The sequence below is a fragment of the Lathyrus oleraceus genome, chromosome 5 (assembly GCF_024323335.1).
Source record: "Lathyrus oleraceus cultivar Zhongwan6 chromosome 5, CAAS_Psat_ZW6_1.0, whole genome shotgun sequence".
NCBI lineage: Eukaryota > Viridiplantae > Streptophyta > Magnoliopsida > Fabales > Fabaceae > Lathyrus > Lathyrus oleraceus.
The window spans coordinates 389,247,775-389,257,508 of record NC_066583.1 but is presented as its reverse complement, the minus strand read 5'-3'; the positions used below and the strand labels follow the sequence as shown (position 1 = coordinate 389,257,508).

Below are 9,734 nucleotides of genomic sequence, written 5' to 3'. Positions count from 1 at the left end.
TAAGATTAAATGGTGAGATCATGTAGTGAGGATGTCATCTTCCTGAAAGGCTCCACGGAGCATGGCTACCTCTTGCTTGAGTTCCGCGATCTCCTGATATAGACAGTCGACTTCAGTAGCATGGGTGAGATTAGGCACTCCCATCTGTAAAGTAAGGTCAGCCACCTCCTGTCTAAGCGTTGCGATCTCTCTTCGACACTCAGCAATCTGAGTGCGGATGTCGGGTGTTTGCAATGAAAGATTATTAGAGAAAACAGTGATTCTTGGAGATGCTGGTGTAGGTGTGTATTCAGAAATGGGTGGTGATATTGGTTCCTCAACGGTCTCTCCCTGGCCCTCTAGAGCATAACTCCAATTCGCCGGATCATGCACACTGGTCATCATAGGGTCTGGCAGTGTGAAGTAATGGATAGCCTCGCTGTCAACTAGCAATCGGAACTGACATGGGTGGAAAGAGGCTCTCCTCATCAATCCTCTGGTCAAACAGAAGTCGATGTCCATGGTCGTGTACCCACAGTAGGTCCGAAGATGTAACAGCTTGCGAGACAGACCTAAAGTGACAACAATCTGTGTGATGATTCCGCCAACATGGATGACTCCTTCGGTAGATCTGGAGATACTACTGAGATTGTATAATAAAAAGTTTCCACATGCTACTGGGCGAGACTGGGATGCACAAAATAATAGGAAGATCTCCTCTTCACTCAGTAGTGTCTCTGCATCTGGCCTTCCCAGGAAGGAATGTGCTAATATCATCTGAAAGTATCTGAAGGCTGGGTTATGTATGACATGAGACAGCTGCATAGATGGATCCTGGCTTCCGCCACCCGAAATATCACTCCAAAACTTCTCAACCTCCTTACCCAGGAAATATCCCATAGGTGTCTCCGGGATAACATCAGGAGTAGTCTGGAAACACAATAAGTCGCCGAACTCTTTCTGGCTGAAGGAGTACTCAACTCCGAAAAGCCTGAAAGCAGCATACCCATCTGGTCCAGAATATGGGTCATAGTCGAATGAACTCAGGAACTCCAAAGTCAGGTTCCTATATGTGTTACTCAAGTCATCAGCAAACTTGTCCCAGTGAAGTTGGTGGCTAAGGAATCGGATACTTGGCTCGATACCCAGTGCCTCCATACAGTGCTGATCAGGATAACATGTGGGTGCCATAGGGCACTGATACAGAGCGATGTAGCGCTCTCTCTGAGCATTATCTCTATAGGCCACGTGCATGTCATCGAAATCCTGCATCCTGTAAAAGTTAAGAAAGTGATCCTGAAAATACAAACCATTCAAATCTTAGTCTTAATGAAAAATATGATAAAATAAAATAAAAATAAATAAATGCGAAAAATGAAAGAAAAAACCATGGGTTGCCTCCCACGCAGCGCTTGTTTAACGTCAATAGCTTGACGATTAGAACTTATACACCTGTAGTAGTAGGAATCGGTGGATCAATCACGGTGTGGCTTGAGTAGTATGCTGGAATGTCTCCTTCTTCGTAGAGCTTCAGTCTTTGTCCATTTACAACGAATGGACTACATGTTTCGTTCTTGATTTCTACGGCTCCGGATCTCAGAATCTTTGATACTTCGAAAGGACCAGTCCATCTTGAACGCAGCTTTCCAGGGAAGAGTCGTAATATAGAGTTAAAAAGGAGAACAGGATCGCCTATATTGAAATTTTTCTTTACTATTCTTTTGTCGTGATAGGCTTTTGTCCTCTCTTTATATATTTTTGCATTCTCGTAGGCAGATTGCCTAAGTTCTTCTAGTTTATGAATGTCTAGGGTACGCTTTTCTCCAGCGGCTAAGTAGTCTAAATTCAAAGTTTTAATGGCCCAATAGGCCTTATGCTCTAATTCGAACGGTAAGTGACATGATTTTCCATAAACTAGTTGATAAGGAGTAGTTCCTATAGGGGTTTTGAAAGCGGTTCTATAGGCCTATAATGCTTCTTGAAGCTTCTGAGACCAGTCTCTCCTAGAAATAGAAACAATTTTCTCTAGGATTTGTTTTATCTCCCTATTAGATACTTCTACTTGGCCACTAGTCTGTGGGTGGTATGGTGTTGCTACTCTATGCCTCACTCCATATTTTCTTAAAAGTTTGTCAAATATTCTCGATATAAAGTGTGATCCTCCATCGCTTATGACTAAACGTGGTGTTCCAAATCTAGGGAATATATAGTTTTTAAATAGTTTGATTACTACCCTAGTGTCGTTTGTGGGTGCAGCTATAGCTTCAATCCACTTAGACACATAGTCTACGGCTACTAAGATATACCTGTTTCCTAAGGATGATGGAAAAGGTCCCATGAAATCTATACCCCATACGTCAAAGAGTTCTACTTCCTGAATGTTTCTTAGAGGCATTTTATCACACCTTGAAATGTTTCCAGTGCGTTGGCATCTATCACACTTGACAATGCAAGCGTAGACATCACGCCACATGGTAGGCCAGAATAGGCCAGCTTGAAGAATCTTGGCGTATGTCTTAGAGGTGCTCGCATGTCCACCATAGGGTGCAGAATGACAATGCTCGATAATACTATTTACCTCTTCTTCTGGAACGCAACGGCGAAAAATGCCATCTTTACCCCTTTTGAAAAGGAGCGGTTCGTCCCAATAGAAGTTTCTCACATCATGGAAGAATTTCTTCTTGCGGTGGTAGTCAAGATCAGGGGGTACTATATCAGCAGCTAGGTAATTAATGAAATCTGCATACCAGGGTACGTTATTTATTGCTAAGGAATTTTGGGAATGCTCATAAGGCTCTAGGTTATTATCTTCAATGGTTTCTACTCTAGCGATCAGTCTATCATAGGAAAAATCATCGTTTATGGGTACTAGTTCTGGTTTTAGATGTTCTAGCCTAGAGAGGTGATCGGCTACTACATTTTCAGTGCCTTTTTTATCTCTTATGTCTAAATCAAACTCTTGTAGTAATAGAATCCATCGGAGTAACCTGGGCTTGGCATCTTTTTTACTTAATAGGTAACGGATGGCAGCATGATCGGTGTAAACTATAATTTTTGCTCCTACTAGATAAGATCTAAATTTGTCTATAGCGAAAACTACAATGAGTAATTCTTTTTCAGTTGTTGGGTAGTTAAGTTGGGCAGCATCTAGGGTTCTACTGGCATAATAAATGGCATGTAATTTTTTATCTTTCCTTTGTCCTAGAACGGCTCCAACTGCATAATCACTAGAATCGCACATTATCTCGAAAGGTTCTGACCAATCAGGTGGTCTCATAATGGGTGCAGATACTAATGCTTGCTTTAAAAGATTAAATGCGTCATTACATTTTTCATCGAAAATGAATTCAGCATCTTTCATTAAAAGTCCAGTTAAAGGTTTGGTTATTTTGGAGAAATCTTTAATGAAACTCGGACTTCTCTGATGGTTTTAGGTTTTCTATAACTTCTATTTTAGCTCTATCTACCTCTATACCTTTTTCAGAAACTATATGTCCTAAAACTATTCCTTCGGTTACCATGAAATGACATTTTTCCCAGTTTAGCACGAGGTTTACCTCCACGCATCTCTCCAGGATTTTCTCAAGGTTAGCAAGACAATTGTGGAAATCAAATCCGCAAACCGAGAAATCGTCCATAAACACTTCCATGATACCATTAAGGTAATCTGCAAAGATTGACATCATGCAGCGTTGGAAAGTAGCTGGGGCATTACAGAGGCCAAACGGCATTCGTCTGTAGGCAAAAGTTCCATAAGGGCATGTAAAGGTAGTTTTTTCTTGATCTTTGGGGTGGATAGGTATTTGGAAGAATCCAGAATATCCATCTAGGTAGCAGAAGTAAGAGTGTCTGGCTAGACGCTCCAACATCTGATCTATAAATGGTAAAGGGAAATGATCCTTCCTAGTTGCTTTATTTAATTTTCTATAATCTATACACATCCGCCATCCTCCTTCTAAATGTTTTGCTACATGTTCGCCTTTATCGTTTTGCACGACTGTGATGCCTCCCTTTTTAGGCACTACATGCACAGGGCTCACCCACTTACTATCCGAGATCTGATAGATGATACCTGCCTCAAGTAACTTAAGAACTTCCTTTTTAACAACATCAATCATTATAGGGTTTATTCTTCTCTGATGTTCCCTATAGGGTTTTGAATCTTCTTCTAGTGAAATTTGATGCATGCATACAGATGGGCTTATACCTTTTAGGTCAGAGATATTATATCCTAAGGCTGAGGGATATCTTTGTAAAACGTCTAAAAGTTGGTTCGTTTCCTCTTGGCTCAAGGTAGCACTAACTATAACTGGACGGTTCATCTTTTCATCGAGGAACTCGTATCTCAGGTTCTTAGGCAGTTCCTTAAGTTCTAAGGTTGGTTTCTTAGGGCATGGCATAGGATCTGGGGTAAGGGATAAACATTCGTAAAGGTTATCATCGATGTAGGGTTTCTTAAAGTCATCATCTTCCCTTATGAGAGTTGATGGTAACTTAATTGTTTTTATAATTTCTTTTTGTTCTAATTCTCTAACACATTCGTCAATGATATCTAAGGCATAACACGAATCTCCCATCACAGGTGCCATAAGAAATTTCGAAAGTATAAATTCTATTTTCTCGTCGCCTACCTCAAATGTCAACTTTCCTTTCTTGACATCTATTATGGCTCCTGCAGTCGATAAGAATGGTCTACCTAGAAGGATTGGTATATCATTGTCCTCTTTGATGTCCATGACGACAAAATCAGTAGGGATAATCAACTGACCTATCCTAACAGGAACATCTTCTAAAATGCCTATCGGATATTTAACAGATCTATCGGCTAACTGAAGTGACATCTTAGTGGGCTGTAATTCTCCTAAGTTTAACCTCTCACAAACTGCTAAAGGCATTAAGCTCACACTAGCTCCTAAGTCTAGAAAAGCTTTTTCGATGACATGATTACCCAAAAGGCAAGGAATGGAGAAATTTCTAGGATCTTTATCTTTCTTTGCTAATTTGTCCTCGGAAATAGCATTACATTCCAAAGGCTTCGGATCATCAAGTCTACGTTTGTTGGTAAGGATGTCTTTGAGAAACTTTGCATAAGAAGGAATTTGGGTGATGGCTTCTGTGAAAGGGATTTCTACATGAAGTTTTTCTATAACTTTAATAAATTTTTGATACTGTTTATTTATCTGGGTTTGTTTGAGTCTTTGCGGATATGGTATAGGTGGTTTATATGGCGGGGGTGGTACGTAAGTTTTATCTTTAGGTTCTTCTCCTTTATCTCGACCTTCCTGGTTTTCAGATTCCTCTGGTTCCTTTACATCGTCCGTGGGTTTGGTACATTCCTTAGAAGTTTCGGGTTCACTCAATCTAGGGTTTGGTGGATCCTCATAAGCGTTCCCACTTCGTAGGGTAATGGCATTGGCTTGTCCTCTCGGATTTTGTTGAGGTTGTCCAGGGAATTGTCCTCCAGGTGTAGTCTGAGGGGCTTGGTTTAAAGCTACCTGAGAGATCTGGGTTTCAAGCATCTTGGTATGAGTAACTATTTGGTCAACCTTGGTTCCTAACTGAGTAATCAATTCATTAACATGAATGTTTTGATTCATGAACTCCTTGTTTTGTTGGGTTTGAGCGGTGATAAAATTTTCCATAATTTTCTCAAGGCTCGGCTTTGGTGGTACAGGTTGCATAGGTTGATTTGATTTAAGGGCTTGATAACTAGGTCTCGGGGGTGCATTATTTTGAATAGGGTTATTGTTTTTATAGGAGAAGTTCGGGTGATTCCTCCATCCAGGGTTATAGGTATTCGAATATGGGTTCCCTTGGGTGTAGTTCACTTGCTCAGAGTGGGTTTCATTTAATAGACTGCATTCTACATATTGGTGTCCTTTGGTTCCACATATCTCACAATCCGACAAAACTGCGGCTACAGTATTCGGGTTCATGCACATATGCTCGACTTTAAGGGCTAATGCGTCCATTTTAGCTTGCATCATGTCTATAGAGCTTAGTTCATGCACTCCTCCTTAGGCTTCCTTCTTCTCAACTGTCGCTCGTTCGACTCCCCATGATTGATGGTTTTGAGCCATATCTTCGATGAGGGCACTAGCTTCAGGATAAGGTTTGTTCATCAGAGCACCGCCTGCGGCAACGTCGATGGTCATCTTTGTGTTGTAATGAAGTCCATTATAGAAGGTTTGAATGATTAACCAATTCTCTAAACCATGATGTGGGCATGCGCGTAACAACTCTTTATATCTCTCCCAAGCTTCAAACAGCGATTCTCCTTGGTTTTGGATAAATATAGTTATATGGTTTCGAAGAACGGCGGTCTTACTCGGGGGAAAATATCTAGCAAGAAAAACTCTTTTAAGGTTATCCCAAGTCGTAATGGAATTGGGTGGAAGGGAATCTAACCATGATAGGGCTTTATCTCTGAGGGAAAAAGGAAATAATCTTAAACGTATTGCCTCAAGAGAAGCTCCATTGGTTTTAAAAGTGTCTGCTAATTGAAGAAATATTTTTAAATGTTGGTTTGGGTTCTCAGTAGCGAGACCCGCGAATTGTCTCTGTTGCACTAGTTGCAATAGGGATGGTTTAAGTTCAAAATTATTAGTTGGGATGGTTGGGTTTACTATACTAGAACTAGGTTCTTCATTTGATGGTTGAGCGACTTCCTTAAGAGGTCTTTGGTTTTGATCTTCGGCCATAGCTCTCTTAATTCTATGAAAGAATAAACGTGCGCGAGCGTAACGTTCAGGTTCCGCCAGAGGGTATACTGTAACACCTCAAAATTTGCCCTCCTCTCTTGGGACTAGCTTAGCATATTGCATTTCATCTTGTAGGTCATTAGGCATTGCATCTTTGCATATCATGTGGAAAGAATAAGCAAGTCATCCTCCTAAGTCTTGCTCAGAAGATGAAGAGGTTAAAAGATTCAAGCCTGAGGATTGCATTGAATTGATCACTAGCCATCTGAGGGTTTGTGCTTCAATTAGGGTTTATTGGTTCCTCAAGGAGATTGATCATTATCTTGGTTGAAATGGTACATCATCATCATCATGGTACATCATCATCATCATTGGCCTTATCATCACCAAGAGGTTCATTGTGCCTGATCAGTTCCTTGAGATTAGGGTTTTGACCTCTGGTCAACCCTAATCAGTTGAATTGTACCAATCAGGGTTTTGTCAAGGAGATGAGGGTTTCATTGAGATGGGGATCATCACATGGTTTTAATGAGCTTGTGGAAGCTAGGGTTTCATTTTGGAGCCATTTCATCAGGAGATTGAGGCTCAAGCTCAACAGTCAAGCTGAAATTCATCTGAAGCCCTAAAAAGTCAACCATAAGTCAATTGTTGGATTTGAAGGTGGGAGATGGTTAGAGAGACTTCATTCATGTCCATACAAGTATCATTTGACATTTCAAACATCAACAATGAAGAGAATAAAGTCAGGACAAAACTTTCCAAAAATAGAAAGTGACTTGTAATTCAAATTTGCCAAAAATGGAAAGGTTTTCTCCTCAAGTTTACATCATCAAAAATGCTTCAAATGAAATTTTGTCCAACATGAAAGTTGTATATTTTGCTCTCACCTTTCCAAAACGTCCAAGAACATGAATTTATCATGTATGGTTGAGGAGATATGGTCAAATCTTGGTCAAGACAATTTGAACTTCACAAGTGCATAACTTTTGAACCATAAGGCCAAACGGAGTGGGATTTTTTGCAACATTCTTGTTTTATCATGTACTATCCAATTCAAGCATCATAGGCCATGCATTTTGATCACAAAAATATTTGACTTTCCATTTGAATTTTGGAGGGAAAATGGTAGTTTGAAAAATATGCATTGCTTTCACTTCCAATCACTTGCCTTGGCTCCAAAACAACATTTCATGTGGATTTCAAGTGAATTTCGTGTACTGTAGCATACATTACATGCACATGAGGTGAATTGCACAATTGGCCATAACACTTGAATTTCACTAATTCCAATTGCATTTGCCTAATTGTGATTAAGAGAATCATTAACAGACCATATATATAGCATAAGCATAACTGTTTTTGTGATTAACACATCAAATTCTCAGATCTAGATCCATTTGCAAAAATCTTCACAATTTTCTCTCTCACTTTTTCTTCAAAATTCTTCACAAGCCTTGCCTTGTTCTTGATTGCATCATCATCCATAAGCATAATTGGAGATTTCTGGAAGCAAGATTCATCCATTTTCGAGCTGGTTTGGAACTGTTGAAGTTTTGCATCATCAATGGCAGTTGAGGATTTGAGCCATAGCAAGCACGATTGAGCATTGAACCTTCCTTCATTACATTGTACAAGCATTGGAGAGCAACTGTTTGGACTTATCAAAGCTTGAATCAACTTGTTTCGCTTCTGCACTTCAATTAAGGTTAGAATTCGATCGTCACAATTCATGAAATGTTTATGTGCTTTTGGTAGATCTTTGAACGTAGAGAACACTGAGCTTTGTGGCATTAAATTTCATCAAGAAGTGAGCAAGTTATGTTGGATTTAAGTTTGATGATTGAAATTTCTTTTGATCGAATCTTGTGATATAATGAGAATTAGCAAAATCCAAGCATAGCATGTTGTTGTACGTTGAAGGACGAATCTAATGATGTAGCTCTTTTCAATTTCTGTGACGTTTGTTCTTGACCTGGAAAATTTGTGATGAACACGAAGAACACCTAGGGTTTCTGTCCAGAAACCGTGTTTGATCCGTTTTAGCGTGTGTTTGCATGCGTTTCTCTGTTTGCCTTCATGCACTGGACCACGTGGAGATTACATGGCGAAATGGTTGGTCCAGCGCGCTTCACCTTGCCACCTCAACTTTAATGAAACGCAGAGTTTCATATAAAGCGCGCCTTGGTTCAAATAGTTGGCCGGTTCGAGTCCTGGCTGTAGCATTTCCAAATTGCCTTGCCGTGTTATTTCATGCCATTTCATGCTATGTGTTTCATGTGATTTTTATTTTTTCCGTTCATTCAAAAATTCATAACTTCATGAATAATTGTCCAAATGAGATGAGGTTTTTTGCATGATGTTCCTCATGATGTCTACTATTTTATGATATTTTTTACACAATTTGTGCCTGGATGAATTTTAAACTTGCCTAGGGTTTGTTCATATATGTCCAATTTGAACCTTGCTTGCCATATCTTTAATGAAATGATGAGATTTTATCCAATGCTCTTGAAACTTTGCATGCTTAAACTAGACACTTTGACTAAAATTTTGGTGAAGAGTTTGTATTTTTAGCATTCCTGGTTGATGAGTTATGATCTGATTAATGTAGGTGTGACAATGTGTGTCATACCTTTGCTTGCTTGACTTGTGGATTTTTTTTACTATGCCAATTCAATGCCAAATAATCTGATTTTTTGCATGATGCTTCTTCTGGATGTCAGGATTGATCATGATTTTTTTGTAGAATTTGTGGATGCATTTATGATTTGTTTGAGATTTTCTTTGCTGGTTAGTCATTTGTGGACTTTTGATGAGTCATGAACTTAGATGATTTGTGAAATGCTTGATGTTTATCATATAAACTTGGAATTTGGTACATTGATTCTAGACACTTTGAAGCTTATCTTGGCTTTGATTGGATGTTTTTATCATGTGTGGATTCTGTTTTAGGCTTGTGTTAAGTTGATGTATGAAATTGTGCCTCAATTGAGCTTGTTTGTGCTTACCTTGCCTTAGGGAATTTAATTGCCATGCTTAAACTTGTCCAAATGC

The 9,734-nt window shown here is 39.4% G+C and overlaps 1 non-coding gene across 1 annotated transcript; it reads left to right on the top strand.

Moving 5' to 3' along the window:
* Nucleotides 1-6,189: 6,189 nt before the first annotated feature.
* Nucleotides 6,190-6,296, top strand: LOC127090303 (small nucleolar RNA R71). The gene has a single exon (XR_007791826.1). It is a non-coding gene; the product is annotated as a small nucleolar RNA R71 (small nucleolar RNA).
* Nucleotides 6,297-9,734: the final 3,438 nt, after the last annotated feature.